This window comes from Petaurus breviceps, unplaced genomic scaffold, assembly GCF_028583685.1.
Source record: "Petaurus breviceps papuanus isolate PSGF00001 unplaced genomic scaffold, PetGlider_PUasm1.0 171, whole genome shotgun sequence".
In the NCBI taxonomy this organism is placed as follows: Eukaryota; Metazoa; Chordata; class Mammalia; order Diprotodontia; family Petauridae; genus Petaurus; species Petaurus breviceps.
In genome coordinates this window covers 19154806-19165079 of record NW_027185754.1, presented here as the reverse complement: position 1 = coordinate 19165079, position 10274 = coordinate 19154806, and the positions used below count along the sequence as shown (strand labels likewise).

Genomic DNA, 10274 nt, shown 5'->3' with positions numbered 1-10274 from the left:
TCCCTTCTGCCCCCCCCCCCGCCCCAGTCAGGGAAAAGGTCATGTTTATTCCCAAAGGAATTCTAATCTGATGGTGGAATTCCAGGTTGTGTGTGTGTGTGTGTGTGTGTGTGTGGAAAGCAGAGAGGCCTTTTCTGGCCCCACCGAGGCTACAGTCCATGTTTTCAAGCCCTGAGCCAACAGTCAAATCTTTGTGTGTCCATCTCTCACTGCTGGGCCCCACTCCTTCCCCAAGGATGGAATTCCCCTTTCTGGAGAAGCAGTAATGCTGCCATATAGTCTCTTTCCCCTGCCAGTGGCCAGGATGGATAGTTCTAAGGAGAGAGCCCAGAAACACTTTAGCCTCACCCTGGATGGCCTGGCCTGGTCTGAATGACAGAAGCAGTGGAGAGGCCATGGGAAAAGGTCTTTCTAGCCTCTGGTACCTAGCACTTGCTGTAGGAGAAGTCTCCAACCCCCATGAGGTAAGATGTGGAAATGCTGCTGACATTTAGGGGAGTTCTTGCCTGGGCAGAAAGCTCTCCAGGGTGCCAGGACTTCAAATAAACCATTCTCTATCTATAGTGAAAACATGCAGTACTCCCTCAGATCAGCACCCCCAGCCCTGATAAAAGCTGAGCCCACATTTGTGTCTAGGGAGGCAATAGCTGCTCTCCTGGAAACCCTGAAAGTACTTGTTGATCAGGGGCCTGAATGGGGGCAGCCCAGGACAGTGGGGGTGGGATCCTCATGAGTATAAGCTTTTCCCTTGGCCTTAGTCCTGGGACACAAGTCAGATGGTAGAGCTATCCAAATCGAATACAAGCAAAATCCAATTCAATGGGCATTTATTAAACACCTACCATGTATATTGTGCTAGAGTATATGGCAGGAAGGCTGGAGAGTGAGGAGACAACCCAAACTCTGTCCTCAGGGGTTCACAATGGCTCAATAAGAGAACACAACACTGTGAACAATGGGTACAATGAGAGCACAGCCCAGACCAGGGTGACCAGGAATGGGCCTGAAGATACTGGACAGGATGTAAGAAGGTACTCTCACATGAGGCCAGTCAAAAGGGTTTGTTTGCTGTTGGGGTTTGTATGTGGTACTGAGCTGGGGAGTGACTAAGGACTGAGTTTTATAAGCCTGGAAACATTTTCAGATGAATGAGTGGGGGTAAAGCAAAGACTTCTGAAATTGTAATCAGAGGCCCTAGTCACAAATCCTGACCCTGCCACTTACTGTGTGTGTGTGACCTTGGACAAATCCTTTTACTTCTCTGGGCCCCAGTTTCCTTACCTTTAAAATGAGGTTAGGAGTGGGGAGGCTAGGTGGTATACCGGCCTGGGAGTCAGGAGGACCTGAGTTCAAATCTGGCCTCAGACACTTAACACTTACTAGCTGTGTGACCTTGGGCAAGTCACTTAACCCCAATTTCCCTGCCTTTCCCCCTCCAAAAAGAAAAAAAAAAATGAGGCTAAGCTAGTTGGTCCCTTCCAACTCTGAATCTATGATGTTATGATCCATGTGGAGATATTTGAGAACTGACTAAGGTAGGAGAAAGAGGAAGGAAACAGGCATTTATTAAATACCTGCTGTATGCCAAGTGATTTACAAATCATTTGATCCTGATAATAACCCTCTGAAGTAAGTGCTACTGTTATTCCCATATTATAGAAGAGGAAACAGGCATAGAGCAGCTAAGTGACTTACCCAGGGTCACATAGCTAGAAAGTGTCTGAGGCTGGATTTTAACCCAGATATTCTTAGGTCCACATTCAGAATTCTAGCCACAGTACCACCTAGATGCTATTAGGGCATAGGTTGCCTGGGGCCAGAACCAGGGTTCTCTAGCCTGCTAGTGGGACTTTAAGGAGTTGGGTAGGTGGGAGAGAGGAGGGAAAGAGTGAAGACACCAAGTTTACCCCCCAGCAAGCTGGCAGAGAAGGACCCTGCCTTGCCATAGAGGGTGGGGGTAGGCTGATATCCCTGGCTGGCAAGGAGCCCAATGGAGTTTTGCAAATCCTGGCCTCGGTGTCTGGTGAGCAGACCTGTTTGTATTTATGCTTGGTAACCAGGCTCAGGCCAAGTTGAGTCTGGGGCCAGTCTGGGGCCCCAGCTGATGATACTTATGCAATGCCACGTGCAGTAACTGTGTGTACACACACATCTCATCTGATATTTGTTCCTCTGCCCCCATCCTGAGGCCCTGCTGGAATGAGCCATGGGACTGAGCAAGTTCTAAGGTAAGTCACAGAGAGTCAAGGCTCTTCTCCCAGAAGTCACCAAGGCCACCAGCCTCTCCCAGGATCCCATCAGGGAAGCAGAGACTCATCACAGTCCCTGGGGTCCTCTAGCACAGGCCCAGTAATGGGCCGCCTCCTCTTGGGACACTATATTTTCTGAAGAGAATAGGCAGACAAATTTGGAGGAGGTGGCCACCTGCCTGGTGTGAGGGGAGTGGCTACCAGACGACCTCCGTTCCTGGCAGTATCTCCCTTCATACATCAGTCCTAATGCCTCAAATCCTGGAAGACCTCCCAGAATGCTCTGTAAAAATGCAGATTCCTCTAGGAGGGGGACGGGAGCTGGCGTCAAGCATCATCAATAGTAAATAATAATAACATAATAGCTAACCATAAAGAGCTTCAACATTTACAACACACTTTACACATATTATCTCATCTGACCCTCAAAACAACCTGTAAAGTGCTGTTATTATACCCACTTTACAGATGAGAAAACTGAGGCCCAGAGAGGTTACCCAGGATCACACAGCTGATAAGTATCTAAGGTAGAATTTGAACTCAGGTCTTCCTAGGCCATTGAAAAAAGGGCCAGGGTCTCCCATTGCATCCTGGGTCATCTCCAATCATCCCGATGGATATCAGGTCACTGGATCCAGATGGCTCTGGAGGAGAAAATGAGGCTGGTGACCTTGCACAGCCCTCCCCCCCTCAAATCAAAGCCATTTCCTTGATGCCATGGTCCTCTTCAAAAAAAGAAAGGACAAACATCGCCTCCTGGACCATTACCATTTCAGTGTTGATCAGATTCTTGTCCCAGGTACCAATGAAAGAAGCTTCTGGAGAGTTCTGTGTTAGAAGTGGAAGCCTTGGAGGGAAGAGAAAATGTGGAACTGTGAGGGCCAACACAGCCCCACAAACTTCCTGGGACTGCACAGTCAGTCTATGTCCAGGCTTTGCTAGTATACGTCGCTGTGCTCAGGAAGGAGCCCTGACCTGAGAGCTGTGTGATTTGAACTTCAGTATTGACCTTGCCTCTCAGTCTCTGTGCTACCTTGGGAGGTAGCAGGGGAAAATCACTTCTGTAAACCTCAGTTTCTTCATCTATAAAATGGGAATCCCCATTATAGGTGTTCTTGCTCCCTCTGCTGGAATGTTATGGGAAATGTAAGCTCTGCATAAACATTTGATGCCCTTTCTGGGCCCAACTGTGTGCTCCCGTCCCTATTCCTGAAGCCAAGAAAACATTCCAGTCCTGGTCCTCAGAAAGCATTCCCTTGCCCTACATCCTCCACCCCACCCTCCATCCCCAATAGAACACCGGATTGTAGGGTTTGGAAAAAAGAGAAATTGGTGTGGAGCAAATGGAAAGAGACTAGAATTTGGAGTCAAAGGACCTGGGTTTGAATCCCAACCCAGCTATTTGTTGAGAATCCCTCCCCCTTCCCCCAATCTTACCTTTAGAGGATTCCTTTTGGAAGAGTCTGAGGGCTTCCAGAATCCCTTGACTAAATTCAAATTCGAGAGAGACTCTTGAACTGTTCTCAGCCATTAGTACCTCCAGTGTGAATTAACATGATTTTGGCAAGAACTTGGCTCCTTCTAGGCCTCAGTTTCTTCATCTGTAAAATGAAGGGGTTGAGTATATAATTTCTACTTAGCCCAAGGCAGGGAGGACCTACATACTCTTCTAGTCAAGGGGGAAGGGGTGGGCAACCTTCAGAACTTGCCCTTGGTACCCTGAATATCATAGGTGAAAGGACAAAGGTCAAGCAGCCGGTCACTGCCGTGGGCACTGCCATTCATTCCTGGAAGCTCAGGGTCTTGAGGTTTCCCGTCAACTCCATCAGCTCGTGACTCAGCCACCATTCCGGGAGCTGTTCCCACCCCCTGGTCCCCAACCCCCACCAGACTCAGGGCTCAGGGCTTGAAGTTCATTGCTCCATGCTCTGTCCAAGGGCAGAGCAGGAAAAGAGGAAGCAAGAATGGCTGATGGCCGGTTGGACCATTTGGGGCCACTTCCTATTTTCTACCAAAATAGAGGCGTTGTGTCCCCAGCAACAACTGTAGAGATCTGGTCACTGGAAGGCCTCAAAACTCTCTGACCCTTCACTCCAAAGTCATTCTCAGTTTAGGACCTGACCGGGCCATGATGTTCTCCAGAAATTTGTAGGGAGCTGGGGGAGAAGACAGGTAACTGCCAACATGGCCCCAAAGGGTGGGAGTTTGGATAATTCCTCCCTTGACCTGAAGGGAGGAGTTTCTTGCTGTGGTCCTGGGGTGGAGGGGGTTGTTTCCAGTGCGGCTTTAGGGGTTACTGTAGTTCTATGCTGCTAAACCATCTGTGGCCATGTCTAGGGTGGAGCCTGCTGACCCTGAGCAGCCCTTTGTGTGGGTGGATACCTAAGGTCACTGTTACTCTTCTAGTTCAAAGACCCAACCTTTTAGAAACCATAGTTGGGCATCATTGTAAGGCAAATTTTACTTTAACTGCTCTGCTTCCAATGGTAGGTACCAATGCCACAGCACAGCCCCTAATCCCTCATTAGACTAGCTAATATCCCCCTGCATACCCCAAGGGGTCTTTGCTCAAGCTATGCCCTCTGACCTTTGCCATCTTTTGAGTCTTCTTTAATTTTGTCCATCCTTCAAGGCCTACCTCAAATACTGTCTCCTCCAGAGAGTTTTCCTAGACTCCCCAGTTCCTGTCCAAAGTGATCTCTCTCACCTTCAGACCTCTTACAACACTTACTTTCTATACACAATACCTGCTGCACTCAGTTCTTCCTGTGTCCCCACAAAGGTAAGGATCAGATCCCTCCTGTTCCTTCTGTCTCCCCTAGACACCTAATGTTCATCAGGAAGCCCCTGGGTGACGAGCTGATTTCTAGGCTGGGTCATGCCGAGCCCTAGGCTCAGGGGGCTGATCCAGGAAGCGCTGCTTGCTGGAGCTGGCCTGTGACTACTCCCAGTTTTGCAATCAGGGGCCGATCCCTGATCACTGGTTGGATTGGAGGAAGGGTTTGCTGTCCCCCTCCTAGACATGGTCCAAGGAAAGCCCTTTATAACCTGGTCTCAACCTACTTTTCTTGTCTTAGTGTTCATTACCCTTCACATTCTCTAAGGTCTGGTTGAATTAGACTTATTGCTGTTTCTTATATATGACATTTTAACTCCTACACTCCCTCTGGCTCAATGTTAATAGCAAACATTTACAAAGTACCTTAAGGCTTGCAAAGTACAAATACACACACATACAAGGATCAAATGAGATTCTATACACACACACACATATCTGTGGTAGATAATATTATTTTTACCTCCATTTGGCAGATGAAGAAACTGGAGTCTTAGAGAAAAATTAATGATTTGGTCAGCCAGAGTAACTCAGCTAGTATCAGAGTGAACATTCAGACTCAGATATTACTGACTACAAGTCCATTATAGCACCCGACTCTCCCAACTAGAAGTCTTCATTTCCTTCAAACATCAGTTCAAGGATTACTTTCTACATGAGATCTGTCCTGTTCCTTCTGTGACTAGTGCTTTCTCTCCCCCAAATTATCTTGCATTTAAGTATTTACTTTGTGCATATTTGTATGTGTTTTCTCTAAAGTCCTCTAGGACAGGGCCACTTTCCTTTTGTGTTTGTATCTCTGGCACTTAGCACACAGTCTGACACATAGGAGGTGTTGGATTTAATATAATATTTGTGGATTTGTGTGACCACTGGTATTGGAAGCAGTACCGGGAAAGGAAACTCGGAGAAGCTACAAGTCAGATGCTTCCTCCTTCCCTTCTGGACCCTAGAACTGTGTTCTCCAGGGTTCCATATTTCAAAGAATTGCATAGGAGGCTTCACAAGGTCCAGTACAGTCATCCTGGTTGGGCTGTGGATGCAATGAGGGCAAGACCTCCCATCAAGAGGAGAATGACCTCTCTGGGATGCTGAGAGTCAGGAAAACGGAAGAGGCTTACAGGGTTTCCTGTCACCTCCTCCTCTCAGCCCCAGGACCGGACCATTTTAGCTGCCCCTGCCTGATTCTTTTCCTAAAGCCTTCTTCCTAGCTTCTCTGGAGGGACATCCTTCCCTAGGACCACCATGATACACCTTACAAACATTCATATAGCACATCAAGGCTTACAAAACACATTTCCTCATAGAAAGGGGAAATAGGCCAACCGTCTCAATTTTCAGATAAAGAAACTGAGGGCTAGAGAGATTATATGACTTGCCCAAAGTCATTTGGTGTTGTTTGATCATTTCAATCATATTCAGCTCTTCAGGATCCCATTTTGGTATTTTCTTGGCAGATGCTGGAGTGGTTTGCAATTTCCTTCTCCATCTCATTTTACAGATGAAGAACTGAAGTAAATAGGATTAATTGACTTGGCCAGGGTTAAACAGCTAGTAAGTGTCTGAGACCAGATTTGAATTCATGATTACAAACCCCAGCTCTCTAACCACTGTGCCATCCAGCTGCCTCAGTCCAAAGTCATATTGGGAGAAAAGCAATGGAAATGGAACTTGAACCCAGTTCTGACTTCACATCTATATATCTCTTCACTACAAGTTCAACTACAACTACACTTCACAACACTACAACTACAACTACCTTCTGGGGGCGGTAACAGAGGAAGAGGGAACCGAGGGAGAGGGAACAGGAGAAAGGGAAACACCCAGGGGAAATGGCAAACTGAAGAAAGTTTTCAAGTTAGCAATATCCCCTTGTTTTAGAATTTCCTTCTCCAGACTGCATAGCCCTCAGCCTATTCTCCATTTTCTGATGGCAGCCTGAGGTGTTCTTCTTTGTAGATAACATTTCATTTCAACAGGGACCTTGAGTGCCTTCTCAGGACCTATGGTAAGAGAGGAGGAAGACCTGGCAGAAGTCAGCCACATACATAGTCACTGATTCTGCCTTCACTGAGCAACAGCCCTGATGCCAGTGACTGAAGGGAGAGGGAGTGGGGAGAGATAGATGGAAAAACAATCATCATAAAGTCATTGAACATTTGAGCTGGATGAGTCCTTAGAAATCACCTGGTCATTCTGCCCCTCATATTACAGAGGGGAATATTTAGGCTTAGAGATGGGAAAGGACTTGCCCAAGGTCACTCAGCAAGTCAGGTCTCCTGGATCCTAGACCGAGTTTCCATCTACTACCCTGAACCACCCCACCTCTTATAGAACAAGGGAGATTTGAAGTCAGAGGACATGAGTTCAAATTCCGGGTCTACGCTTTGCTACCTGTAGGAACTTAGGTAAGTAATGCAACCTCCCTGACCCTCAGTTTTCTAGATAGAGTGTTGGACTTGGAGTCAGGAATACCAGAGTTCAAATCCTCCCTCAAACACTGACTATCTATGTCACTTTAGGCAACTCATTTCACTTCTCCCAGCTTCTATTTCCTCATCCATAAAATGGGGATCATAATAGCACTTACTTCACAGGGTTTAATGTAAATGAATAGGATATGCAAAAGTGCTTTGCAATCCTACAAGACCTATATAAATATTATCTATTATCTGTAGTCAAGTGCTAGGCACTATATTAAGAGGGAGAATACAAATATAAACAGAAAGAAAGACAGTCCGTGCCTCATGGAGTCTACATTCTAATGGGACTGTGGGGCGGGCCACACATCAAAGGAAATGGAAAAGGGCAGCAACAAGGGAAAGGAGAGGATGAAGATACCTGTGAATGGGGCGTTGGTAGAGTTCAGAGTGCAGCCTGGAAAGAAATGAAAACCCCGCTGGCCCAGTGTCCTCCTTGAAAAGGAGTTGGTGAGAGGAACCAATGAATCGAAAGGAAGGGCTGCAAGAGAAGAGGGTACTTCCAATGTGAGAAGTCCCTGAGTTAAATGACCTTCTCCAGGGAAGACATCTCTGTGGCATGGTAGAGAAAGTCTAGAGAAGGATGAGCAGGAGACTGAACAAGATTACTTCTAAGATCCCTCCCAGCTTTCCAACCTAGGTAGACATGGGCATTTTTATCCTTAGTAAGGCCAGATCCTTCCAGCCTAGCCAGAAAGCCCACAGAACTGGCCTTCTCCTAGCCTTAGAGTCTGACTCAGACTCAGCTCCCTGCAAGGGAGGCTAGGAGGTGCCATCTCCCCATGGAACCATTCCCTTTTTCCTAGAGGGACCTGCCCAGAGATTCACTTTATCATGGAAAATCCCATTGGCCACTCTCCATATCCGACCCTTCCAGTCCCAGGAACCTGAATCTGTCCTCATCCCCCACAGATAGAAGAAAAGCTAAGAAAGGCCCTCAGCTGGGGATACACAGAACTGTGGGTGGAAATGTTTCCTTTCCCTCTGCTCCCTTTGCTATGTGAAATCATCAGGATTCCTAACACCCCTAACAGCTTCTACCTCCAAAGGGCAAAGAAAGGACAACCAGCTCTCCAGGCATCTGAGCAGTGGCTGGATAACACCTCCTTTCTCCTCATCATCGAGATGCATGTGAAAGGAGGGATCACTATTAGCCAGGCCCAGAGAGTTCAACTTCTACTGGGGTTTCATTTGCCTCCTATACTCTTTCCCAGGAGGAGCCTCTGATAGGGCACATATCATGGTCATTGGGGTCTCAAGGGTCACAGGTCACTAGGGCCATGGCAGTCATTGGGGTCACTCTGCTCATTATAGTCATTCAGGTCACTCTAGTGAATAAGGCTATTAAGGTCACTGAAGATACTAGGGTCATTGCAGTTGCTGTGGGTCATTCAGGTCACTACAGTCGCTGAGTCCCAGGCCTTTGGTTTCTACCAGGAGCTAACAATGTATACTGTTCCCTTCCCAGGGGTATTTGTAGTTAAAAAAGAGATGACTGTTTTTGCTGGATCTGGGATTATGTCCACATAAATGCCAAAGAGGCTTGAGGATGGGCTGACCCCATAATTACCAACTTTAAAAGGGGAGGGCTCTTTATTGGGCATATCCGAGTGACCTTTGTCTACTGACGTCAGGGCCTAAGCAGTACTTTTCTGCCCCCCTTCTGGCCATTCTGTAAATTTAGAGCTGGCATACACCTGAGAAATCATCTAGTTTAAAGACATTCATTGACAGGGGAAGAAAATTTTAGCCCAGAGGCCTGGGTACTGTTCCTCTGTAAGCCTTACTGATGAGTGACTGAACTGGGATTAGAACTCAGGTTTTCTGACCCCAGATCTAGCCTTCTTTCCAACCCACTCTGTTTCCCCTTTCAGTTTCTCTTTTATTCATTTTTTTTACACTCACATAAGTTTGAGAACCCAATATTTGGGTCATCTCGCCTAGTCATGCCACATAGAAGCTGAGGTAGTTGTGTTAGGGTGTTTGGAGAGTAGGGGGAAAGAAGAATAGCAGCTAATTAACCCTGACCCAGAGCCCAGAGGAGTCTAGGACTTGAGGGTGCAGGTGAGGAAGATGAATCTGAAAAGGAAAAGAGGAACAAGGGGTGGGGAGAGGAAGGGGAAGGGCCTGGATAGAGATTGATAACATCTAGGACCACACCAAGAGCTAGCTTCCCAGCAGACCAAGAGCTTCATAAGGCAGAAATCATCTTCTATGTGAACTGTGTACCTACCCCGGCATCCAGCCTGCCTACAGGGTTTAACAAATGCTTGTTAAATTGAATGGAAATGAATTGGAGCTAGAGAGATTCCTTCTTCTCCAGAGGGAACTGAGGGGAGGAAGAGGCTGGTCACCATAATACTCTAGTCCAAAAGTTCTTAACCTGGGGTCCGTGAACTTGTATACACACACACACACACACACGTGTGTGTGTGTACATGTGTGTATGTGTGTATGTGTATTTGTATATAATGTGTGTTACCCAAGTTCCAAAGCCCATTGTTATGGGACTCTCTCCTCATTGGTAGAGAGATCAATGTCCAGCACTTTCATGAGGGGTGGGATGGATTTGTCAAGAGTAGGAGAGAAGAGAGCTTTGGTCTCTTCAGTTTCTGGAGGACTTCTTCAGTTTCCTTGAGTTCTACATTTACTTTTGGCCCTTCAGCTTGAGAGAGAAGATGGAATATGTCAACCCCAATTCAGGAAGCT

General features: G+C 47.0%; 1 long non-coding RNA gene across 3 annotated transcripts; it reads right to left on the bottom strand.

Annotated features, from left to right (window-relative positions):
- Positions 1-39: 39 nt before the first annotated feature.
- Positions 40-5190, bottom strand: LOC138157135 (uncharacterized). Of its 3 annotated transcripts, XR_011167310.1 has the most exons (4): positions 4981-5190; positions 3687-3850; positions 3018-3096; positions 40-2893 (listed from the first exon to the last, which is right to left on the bottom strand). It is a non-coding gene; the product is annotated as an uncharacterized lncRNA (long non-coding RNA). The 3 variants fall into 3 exon arrangements; XR_011167309.1 differs by having other exon boundaries at positions 40-3096; positions 4997-5188; XR_011167308.1 differs by having other exon boundaries at positions 41-3096; positions 4981-5188.
- Between the last annotated feature and the right edge of the window lie 5084 nt (positions 5191-10274).